The following is an 11228-nucleotide window of genomic DNA, read 5'->3' on the forward strand; positions in this document are numbered from 1 at the left end:
CCCGACTCCCCACAAAGTACTTGGGGGTCTAAATCTTCAAGGGGCGTGTCACTAAGACTCATCTGCTTCCTCTTTTGGATAAAATCAAGTCAAAGTTGGCTGGTTGGAAGGGAAGATTGCTATCCCTTACAGGTAGGATGGAGCTTGTCAAGTCTGTGGTTTCCAGTATTCCCATTCACAATTTTGCAGTGTACTGGTGGCCTCAATCTTCCATCAAAATTGTGAAGCACTGGATCCAAAACTTTATCTGGACAGACGACATGGACAAACAGAAGAAGGTTGTAGTGAAGTGGGAGAATATGTGCAAACCAAAACAAGAGGGTGGTTTAGGTCTTCGAAAAATGAGAGATATTAACATGGCTTGCCTATGTAAATTGGGCTGGCAGAACAAGCATGAGAACTCAATGATGAGTAATTTTTTCAGATCCAGGTTTGTTTCTAAAGATGGCTCGCTTCGTCCATCCTATAAATCTTCATCAATTCTCCCAGGACTGAAAAAAATTTGGTCTTTTATCTCTGAAATGGAAGTTTGGTTTGTTGGCAACAGTTCAAAAATTAATTTTTGGTAGGATAAATGGATTAAAGGAAGAACTATTGCTGATGACTAGAATCTGGATCATAACTGGTTTGAAGGGGTGCATTCGAAGGTTGTCGATTTCATTTCAGATAGTCATTGGTGCCTTCCTCATGTCATCTCAAATTTTTCCTGGAGAAAAATTTGAGAAAATTAACCTGATTCAGGTTTCGGACATGGATGATGTATGTCACTGGCGCCTCTCCCCCTCTAGTGTCTTCTCTATCAATTCAGCTTGGGAAGAATTTTGAAGAAAGCACCCCAAGGCTAGTTGGTCTTCGCTCTTATGGAATTTAAAAATTCTTCCAAGATATTCTGTCTTTGGTTGGAGATTTGTTCAGAAAAAACTTCCATCAAATGATGAGATTTGTAGACAGGGTATTTATTTGCCCTCAAAATGTGATCTCTGTGGTTGTTCCGAAGAATCCTTTGATCACCTTTTCTTGCACTGCTCCTTCTCCATATCCCTGTGGTACAGATTTTGCAATCTTTTCAGTGTTGCTTGGCTAGTTATTTCCAGTATAGAGAATCTTTCTCAGTGGTGGAAGGAGAAATCGAAGTCTCTAATCTTTAAGGAAATTTGGATTAAGGGCTTTGTCCTAATTCCTTATTTTATTTGGAGGGAGAGAAACTTAAGGCAGCATGAGGCCTCTTCCACTAGCTCTGGTTGTGTTTTTGCTTATGTTAAAAGTGATTTTCTCATTCAATCCTTGGTTATCTCGGGAAGGCATCTTTCAATCTCAGATTTACTTTGTGCAAGAAGCATTGGGATTCCTCGAATCTCTAGTACTTGAAGTGGCCCTATCGAAGTTTTTTGGTGTCTCCCTCCTATGGGTTGGACAAAGCTCAACACTGATGGTTGTTCTCTTGGGAACTCGGGAAGGGCTGGAATTAGAGGCATTTTAAGAAATGAGAAAGCTGATATAATTTCTAATTTTAGATCCCCCCTTAGTGTTCGTATAAACTTTGAGGCAGAATTCTACGTGGTTATTTCGGGTCTTGAACATGCAAAATTACTCATAATCTCGAAACTTTGGGTAGAATGTGATTTAGTGACTGTGGTGAATCTTCTCATTGGAGGTGTTGTCCCTTGGTTTGTTTTCCAAAGATGGAGGTCTCTTTCCAGTTATTTGATGGTAGTGGAGTGGAAAATTACACGCTGCTTTGGTGAAGCAAACCCAATCGTGGATTATCTTGCTAAAACTGTTGCGATGCAAAATACATCTAATCCTATTGTGATCTGGCCGGCTTTAATTTAGATGGAGCTAGAGAGGGATGCTCTCAAGTGCCCTAGGTTCAGATTTTCCTAGTGTATTTTTCTATTTTCCAGGTTGAGTTCTTTGAGCTCTCCTCCTGCTGATGAAAATGCTGAAGGTGCGTTTGGTGTTCTCAAGATCTCTTCCTGTTTTTCCTGCGGTGTAGCCTTTGGGCTTTGTAATTATTTTCTTTCTCATTCTTTTTATACTATATTCTGATTTCTAGGGAAAAAGAATATAAACCTTGACACAGCTTTGAGCCCTGCCATTTCATCAGATGACCGAACATTGCGACATCATCACATTTTGCCACCTCATGCCGTTGTGAGTATATAAAAATTAGCAAAATACCCCTAGTGATGCTACTCACCAATACGAGCGCTATAATGCCCTTTACGTCGACATCCTCATGCCATAGTATCTGCCACATTTTAATCAACCAAAGTAACCCTATAGGGTTTACTCACTATTCCTAATGTTATATAATGATTGAGGTTCCCCTATTACCTCTACGGCATCCTATACACTTCATCAAGCACTATGGGACATTACAAAACCCTTTGAGCATTGTAGGGCCCACTAACACATATCATATCATTATCTACATTTTTTTCCTAGCATTGTCCCACCATCATGTTGTACCCTCATCAATTATCTGCCACAACCTTAACATGTTACCACGTGTCCAAAAGTTGTCATTGCACCAACTGTACACTATAGCTCTCATCTAATGCTGCCTACCGATAAGTGCCATGTCACTCTTCCATTTGTGTTGCTTTGCTGACTTAGACTGTATTGTGTTGACAATTACCATGGCATTCTACCATCTATACTACTCTGCTAACTCATAGTACTCTATCGACAATGTTATACTATAAATATACTCACCAATACTAGCATGTCACATGGAAGGCTGGGAGAGATGGGATAGGGCCAAACCAATCTTAGGGATCAAAGAAGGAACCCAGGTCCAACTCAAGGATTGGCCACCATCAAACCCACATCTGTAGGTCTGTAACCAAGCAACCAAGCTACCAGTGCTCGAGGAGTCCTTGGTAAAGGAAACAACTCATTCACTGTAAAGAGATCCACTCTTAATCGAATTTGTAACCTCAACATATCTTTCCCAATCAGGAAAAGACACCTAAAAGGACTCTTAATCTTCCCTAAAAAGAAGGGAAATCTCCCACCGATCGGGATATAGAAGGTCCCTACAACTGGTATAGCTTTTATCTATACACTCTCCAAATATAACTCTTACTACGCTAAGACTGAGTTATCACTTTTGCCGGTGTTATGGCCAATCCTCCCCCCCTTTAAGGAGGAATGTCCTCCTCACCCTACCTTATTCATGGCGCCTGCTGCACTGTGAGGGGGCATTTATGCCGCGATGGTGGCCAATTCATGTTCATTTCAGCCTTCTTGCAGTTCCATTAAAGTCTCCTTCATTTCATCTCGGATTGCCTGTTGTGTTTTTCTCCCAAGAAGAAATTGCCCGTTATAAAATTCCTTTCCCAAATGCATTGATCGCCAAGTGTTCATATGGACGCCCGTTAATATTTGATGTGAAGAGTTTCTTGCAATCATACTTTTATCTAGTGGGTGATGTGGTGATATCAAGTCTTGATCCAAGACATCTTCTATTCAGGTTTGTTAATCGAACATATTAGAGTTCGGCTAAAGGAGAAAATATTCATCATGGGCTTTCTTTTTTCGGTTCTTGAAGTGGACAAGGACGTTTAGGGTTGGGACCGAACCCTCGATCATTCCTTTATGGATTTTATTCCCAAATCTGCCTGTGAATGTTTATCAGGGAAATTATTTCCTCTAGTGGCTGGTACGATGTGGAGATTCTTGAAAGTGGATGGTGACACGGTTGGTTGCACAAAAACAGTAGTGGCAAGAACCTATCTTGAACTTGCGTTGCAAGAGGCACATCTGGAGGGGGAAACCAAGCACGCGGGCCTTGCTTTGCCCTATTCACGTAGGCCAGTAGGCCCAGATGACTATGGAAACGAGAAGAGGTAAGCATTTTGAGCCCATTATGGATGGCATTGCAGAAGAGAGGCAAGAAGACGTGATCGAATGCTCTGATGATATATTCCTTGGATTCAGAGGAGGGTGAGGTTGAGGTGATTTTGACTCCCATCCCACGATCGCGAATCGTGATCTCTAGTGCTAGATCAACTGAAAGTTTACATAATGAAAAGGCTACGGGTTCTGGAGGCTTTGGGGAAGACCATAGATGTTCTTATGAAAATGGTATACACCAGGTCATAGAGGTAAGCTAATGGAAGAACTGAAAGACCTTTAGTATCGGTGTGGGTGAAAGGATTGAAGGAACTCTAAAGGGTCTATTGTTAAAAGTAGTGGCACTTAAGGAAAAGGGACGGAGGTCCATGGGCCATGTGGGTTCAAAAACCACTAGTTTTTGAATCTCGAATAGTGACGGAGGTCCATGGGCCAAGTGGGTTCAAAAACCACTAGTTTTTGAATCTCCTCTGTTGGAATATTCGAGGTGTGGGGAATAAGCCTTCTTTTGCTTCCAAGGATATATTTATGTATCCATTTGTGTTATAAGCCATTTTTACAACTTTATCGGTAGAGAATCTATTGGTTTTGTCCATAATCACGAAGATCTTGTAATAGTATGTAAGATAATATGGTTATATTCTCTTTTTTGGTAGAACTGTATGGTCATATTCCTCTCTTTGGTTTTAACTATATATCTAAAAATTGTGTGTGTATGCAAGGGTGCCAATTAGTTTTGGTTCTAGGTATTTGGTTCGATTTCAGTTCGGTTCCAAATGATGATAAAGTGGACTAGAACCAACTCGGTTCCGTATTAAATACTGAAGCTGATTCAATTCGGCTCAGTTCAGTTTCGATTCCAATTCGGTTCTAATATGCAGTTTTAATTCGGTTATGAAAACGGTTCCACTTTTGGATCATAACTGTGATAGACCAAAGGCCATAATGGGCTCAAGTTATGGGCCTTATGGCCATTGCTAACTCCAAAATTATCTTAGCATGTAAATATGTGATGATAAATTGCAAAAAACACTTACCACCTAAAAAAATCTATCTTAACGATACTAGGGTTTTTTTCATTTTTTTGGTTTTAAGAGCAATTTGGTTCGGTTTTGGTTAGAACCTATGGTTCTTACAACCTAAACAGAAACTGAGCCGAACCGAGGTCCATACTCATATACTCAAATTGAATTTGAATCGAATTAATTCGGTTCAGTTCGGTTCGGTCCAATTAATTTGGCTCAATTTCGGATTCAGTATTTGGTTTTAGTTTGAAATTTACACCCTTACTATATGTATTAATGTGGCTGAATATCTTTTTTGCAAAAAATAAAAATAAAACATAATGAGAATCATTATTCACTGTCATCTTCTTCATCCAAGCCCTTTCCCTCTTTCACTCTCATCGTCTTCATCCAAGCCCTTTCCCTCTTTCAATCTCATTGTCTTCATCCAAGCCCTAACTACAAATCGCGCTCTCAGTCATCCACTGTGAGAAGACGACAGCATCTTCGTGAAGACGACGGCACCTCTGAATGACGATGGCATCTTCGTGAACCTCACGGAAGGTTCGATCAACTGGGTTCTTGCTGCAATTTCCCTCTGAATTGGTAAGAGGACCCTATGTATCTTCAAATTTATAAAGAGAAAAAGGAAACTCTATGCATATCTTCATATATACCTTGCTTTCGATTCAAGTGAACATATTATTGAGTTTTAGTCTATAATGAATCTATTGATACCTTGCTTTCTGCCATATATCCCTCATTATATTGTAGGCCTAGGGTTTTGGTTTTGGTTAAGGTTCTGACTTGTTGCTTCCCTGATTTTACTTATTGAAAGATCTTTTTTGAATGTTGGCTATGATACTAGATTTAGTTCAGATAGATTTGATTGTGAACAAGAATCTATAAGAATGGTTCAGCAAGGTAATCATTTTCAATTAGAAGTGTTACCAGATCTGGTTTCATGGTTCTATAACAAGTGAACATGCTCTATTTGATTCTAATTTCAATAAGATTATGCAACTCCACAATACTGTAGCTCTGAACAAAATCATTAAGAAATAATCTAGGAGAGAGACATTTGGAATTTTATTACTTCTCTGCAGAAAATATGTGCTCTCCTTTGAAGCTCAGTGAACCTCTTAAGACTGGTGAACAGACACATACTAATTGCTTTAGCTTCTCTCTTAGTTTTGTTTTTTTTTTTTTTTTTTTTGTTCAAGTTGCAGGTCCTCCCTGCATCAAGGTTAGATCTATACAGAATAGGAAATGTAAGGTTAAAATTACATAAAGATAGAATTCTTAATTTGTGAGCATAGATTAGGACAAGATATTTTTATTTGGCTAAAATTTCCTCTCAGTTCGTTTGTTAGCTGAAAGTAGTTTAATTGGTTGTTTAATGTGGGCATGCTATATGACATGATATTTTTATCACAAGGGATAGTACTTTACATGGACATTGTTATAGAATGGATGGTGATGGTGATGGTGATGGTGATGGTTATAGATACCAGAACATGAGAAGAAATGGGGCAAAGCAGCTATTGTTAGAGCGGGTTCCAATGCAACGGCCCGTAGCACGTATACAGGAAGTTCAAGTGTAAGTGGAGTGCAAGCCTTGAACACAATGCTAGTGCTAGGAGCACATATTATGGAATGGCTAGTGGAGGGACTTTTGATTTGTTAGATATGACAAGATATAATTCAACAGGGAGTTCTAGTGGTAATTTTGAGAGTAGTTCACATGTTGCAAAGGCTACTACATTGTCTCCATCAAATGCTTATGCAAGTGATAACTCTCAAGGTTCTTCACCCACTACAAAGAGGACTAGGCACTGTAATCATAAAGCAAGTAAGGAAATTAAAGAGCCTGTAGATCCTGATCCTGTTAGGCAACAGTCAAGTGAGGGACCTATTTCTGGGAGCAAGGGTAAGGGAGCTGATGTGTCTGACATCATATCTTTAGATGATTCAGATAATAATGATGCTGATTTTGTTTATGATTCAGCAGATCATGGTGAATTGAGTAATAGTGACAGTGAGCTTGAAGATTCTGATAAAGACAATGATGTAAAGTGTGAGCATGAGAAGGATGTAGGTAGTGAGCATGAGAAGGATGTAGGCAGCCATGACGAGCTAGATGATTATGAGCCAGATGCATATGATCCACATGATTTTGAGCCAATAATTTGCCATGATGATAGTGACAATAGTAACTTTAATGTTAGAGTAATTTATCTTGATGTGGAAGAGTTCAGAATTAAGCTTAAAAAGTTTGCTATCTGTCACATTTTTGAGCTTATATTTGAAAGAAATGAGAAGGCAAGGGTCACAGCAAGGTGTGCAACCAAGCGTTGTACATGGAGAGTTCATGCCTCACCAACTGATCATGGGATTGCATTCTTATTGAAGACCCTGAACCCAAACCACACGTGTACATGACAGTTTGGTCATAAGCATATTATCTCATATTGGATAGTTGAGAAACTTGAATCTAAGCTACGGGCTAACCCTGGGCTGGATTATGATGCTATGGCTGCTATACTATGCAAGAACTATGGGGTCAATTGTGATGTTCCATATATAAAATTTTATAGAGCTCAGAAAATTGCATTGGAAAAAAAATGAAGGTAGTCACTCGAAGTCATACTCTTTTTTACTTGCATATGGTAGGCTAATACTGCATAGGAACCCAGGAAGTATTTTTATACTCAATTATGAGCACAGAAATGACATGTGTGCATCACCAATATTCCAGGGGTTGATTGTTTGCTTCCATAAGGAAGATTTTGTGAATGGTTGTAGACCATTCTCAGGAATTGATGGTTGCCACTTGAAGGGCAAGTATAGTGGTGTTTTATTATTAACCATAGCTGTTGATGGGAACAACGAGGTGTTACCAATTGCCTATGGAGTGGTGGAAATTGAAAATAAAGCAAGTTGGAGATTTTTCCTTGAATGTTTATATGAAGCACTGGGAATTACTGATGATAACACTTCTTTGACATTTATGTCAGACGGCCAAAATGACACCATTCCATTCCTTGAAGATAGTATTAGGATTATTTATTTATTTATTTATTATTTTTGGTGAATGATCAGTATTTAATTGCTTGAATTGTGTGTTTCATAGGGACTGGCAGATGTCATCCACGATATCTTTCCCAATGCTCACATATGAAATTGTAGTAGACACATCTACATGAATTTCAAGGGAAAATACAACAATCTCTTGTTGAAGAAGTATTTATGGGAAGGTATATCACATTATCATTTTCTTGCATTTTTTTATACCTATAATATGCACTAATGCTGATGTTGTATTTTTTTTTAAAGGAAAGAAGAAGGGACAATGATGACCAAAAAGATGCAAGCTTGTCCCAAATGGTTACTAGGTCACAGGTTTCTACAATGACTGATGTTGGTGATTCAGTACAAGCAAGACTTAAAAGGAAGATGACAGAAAAGTGGGGGAAGAGGAAAGCAAGCAAGAAGTAGGAGATGGTGATAGAGGAAGGTGGAGACTTGGAGATTCACTTTTTTTTTTGGGAATCATTATGTAATTTGAGCAATGGATGTACTGAGTCATGGTGATGTTTGAAACTTGAACCATGTGATGGGAAAAACTTTTGATATGGAGTCATGGGGATCTTTGGAACTTGAATCATGTAATGTAGAAAACTTTTGATATGTGATGGAGTTGTGATGTTGGAAATTTCATTTTGGAGTTTATGATTTTGAATCTATAAGATTGTATATGATGGATTTCTAAATCAAGTATTTTTAATATTTTAGTATTATAGGGGAAATACTGTCCAATTTTTCATTTTTTTTTTCAATTTTCTAAATCAGGTATTTTCAGATATTTGCAACTTACTTAACATATATGCATGAAAAGAGCAATGGTAGAAACAAGATAACATTCTAATTACCATAGTGGTTTCAACTACACATTTCTTCAACCATCCCAACCATGCCAAATATCAAAGAGTTCTGGACTAGGTACATTGATATCAAAATCCTAAAGAAACATCTTAACGAAGACTTTTAAACTTTTACAACCATTACAACCAATAGAACAACCACAAAACATAAAACTACTTGTCCAAGCAACTTCAAATTTTCATTGAATCTCTCCACCCACTTCAATCTTATCTTCATACTACGCATCTCATCCTCCAACTGTTGAAACTCGTGAGGGCTTGAGTTGTTTGATGATCATGAGGGTTTGGGTTGTTTGAAGGTGCAATTTTGACTGCTATCACATTTACTGGCTCACTCTAAGCAAAATAACAACATTTCTTCTCCTGTACAATCTCTGGACATGTATAGTAGAAGAGTCTATTGGGGTTTTCTTTAGACTCTAATACCTTAACTACAGCTCTTCTGTGATATTTGCATGTAACATTAACATATCTTATACCATTAACTTGGTTCATGGAAGTTACATTGTAAGTAGACATCGTATCTGCAATATCCAAAAGTTTAAACTCAATTAGATATAAAAAAAATAATCCCAACCATTGCATCTCAGAAATAATCCCAAAATTTTATACAATAGATATCAAAATCCTAAACTTCAAAGTGTGCATATGCTGCCAATGAAAAAACTGTGCTTAGTTTGAATAAAACAAACAAATGTCCATAACTATTTGTTTATAGAGCTACCTGTTACAGGTGTTAAAGAGAAGCCTATCATCAAACTCTCCGATGCATTTTTCAAGGCAATTCCTCCTTATGTAAGAATCCATCTAGCCTGACTCATTATAAGCTTAATGCTCTATTCATAAGCTTAAAAGAAACAAGCAAGCACAAATCACATATTATCAAATGCCCAAACCCTAGGTTCATCCCCAACACATCAGATTTCATAACAGAGAAAGGGCTTACACACACAGAGAAAGGGCATACTGACGCTTAGATTCGGTTTAATGTTCGCTTACCTGGGTTTTATACATTCCTCATCATAAGCTTAATGCTTTATTCATAAGCTTAAAAGAAGCAAGCAACCAAAAATCACATATTATCAAATGCCCAAACCCTAGGTTCATCCCCAACACACAATATTTCAGAACACAGAAAGAGCATACACACACAAAGAAAGGGATACACACGAGCAATTTCGGTTTAATGATAGCTTACCTAGGTTTGTCGACATGAATAGATCGGAGACAGAGCTTCTTCACCTGGAATGGTTGTTGCGGCCAATTTGCAGAGGTTCTCGGTGTTCACCTTCTCCAATGGTTATCTGTTTTGAGAACACTTCTCATTTTAATGAGTATTTCTCCTAAAGGGTATAATGATCCTCTCAACAAAAGACTTACATTAATAAAAGGGTATTCAAGTCTTTTCATGTTTGAAATTAAACACAATACTCACAGTGTCAGCTTCATGGGAGGGGGCGTAATTCGTTCAAACTCTTGGATCCACACGTAATTTTGACAAACTATAGTGTAGGGGATGTAATTTTCCCAATAAAATAAGATAATAAAGAAAATAGGGTAGGGAAAAGGGTGAAGGAGGCGATTTTTATCCTATCTCCCCGTTTGACGCAGTCCCATAGGCACGGCAACCCAGATCGTTAGCACCCGCTGAGGTGAGGTCCACCGTTACCATCTGACGGCTATTACACCCTCTATTGTCAAATAACGCTCCGGTCCAGTCGACAAATCAGAGATAGACAGCGACTGAACCATGTTCTTTGGGTGCCTACGTGTATGTCTTACAGTCGCACACATGGATCGGCCATGCACTCTACTTTTTGAATACTCATTATACTTCATTCTTGACACATATCTTAATCTCAACGAATTTGGTATCCCTATCTTACTGTATTCTCCAATCCCATTTCACATAGATCGACCCTTTTTCAATTCGTATCCTAAAAGCACACACCCTTAAATCCTTCCAGCCATCCGATATGTATATTGGGCAAAGTTGGGTATTAGATTGATTCTGACGCATCCCAAACCATCCATGTTTTGTTGTCCTAGACACGTTAATCTCTGTTTTTTGAATTTTTTAGGTAAAAGCATTTTTATGTTTGGATTCGCGCTCTCTCTCTCATCACCGACAAGTATGTGCCACTGGCACGTGTGTTTTTATGAAGAGATACAGATTAGAATTATCGTTTTATTTTTTATTTTTAAGAGAATAACCTTTTATTTATTTATTTATTTTTTAAAATAACAAATACATCTATGTTTTTTGGTATAAACAAATACAACTATGCAAACAATAAAAAAATAATAAAAAATAAAAAAAAGAGGCTACGGACTTGAGAAGGTTTTGTGGTATTGGTTCCGTATTACCGTGATGCCCCTACAGTAACCCTACCTATACCCATCTTTCTCATTTGTTCTA

At 38.1% G+C, this 11228-nt stretch overlaps 1 long non-coding RNA gene across 1 annotated transcript; it reads right to left on the reverse strand.

Moving 5' to 3' along the window:
- Window positions 1-8771: 8771 nt before the first annotated feature.
- LOC122081075 lies at window positions 8772-10141 on the reverse strand. The gene is made up of 2 exons (XR_006140997.1): window positions 10008-10141; window positions 8772-9333 (listed from the first exon to the last, which is right to left on the reverse strand). It is a non-coding gene; the product is annotated as an uncharacterized LOC122081075 (long non-coding RNA).
- Window positions 10142-11228: the final 1087 nt, after the last annotated feature.

This window comes from Macadamia integrifolia, chromosome 6 (genome assembly GCF_013358625.1).
Source record: "Macadamia integrifolia cultivar HAES 741 chromosome 6, SCU_Mint_v3, whole genome shotgun sequence".
Classification (NCBI taxonomy): Eukaryota; Viridiplantae; Streptophyta; class Magnoliopsida; order Proteales; family Proteaceae; genus Macadamia; species Macadamia integrifolia.